Below are 561 nucleotides of genomic sequence, written 5' to 3' on the forward strand. Positions count from 1 at the left end.
ACTTAAAGGTCCAGTGTGTAGGATTTAGGGTGATATATTGGCAGAAATTGAACTGAATATAATAAGTGTGTTTTCTGTCGTGTGTTGTGACCTGAAAATAGGAACTGTGTTTTCATTACCTTAGAACGAGCAGTTTATACAAAGAGCATGGATACCAAGAGGCGAAGCTCCGTTGAATTTTTGCCAACAGCCACTAGGGGCGCTGCCGCCATTTTGGACTGTTGAGCTTGGACTGTTGCGCCCAGACAACATGCAAGATGTCAAGGAGAGAGGAGAAAAAAAGTAAAAGAAAACAGTGTAGTGCAATTAACTGCAACAACTATCAGTGGAACACCCCGTACCTGGCCTTCCACCGTTTCCCGAAGGATCCCAACAGGTAAAAACTCCTGAGGTGTAAGTTTTGAAGTGTTTTAATATCCATTTAATATGCCAGTTTTGGAGGGAAGATAACACTTATATATATATATGTATATGTATACATATATATGTATGTATGTATGTGTGTATGTGTATACATATATATATATATATACACACATATATATATATATATATATATAT

Source organism: Epinephelus moara, chromosome 16, assembly GCF_006386435.1.
Source record: "Epinephelus moara isolate mb chromosome 16, YSFRI_EMoa_1.0, whole genome shotgun sequence".
NCBI classification, from domain to species: Eukaryota; Metazoa; Chordata; class Actinopteri; order Perciformes; family Serranidae; genus Epinephelus; species Epinephelus moara.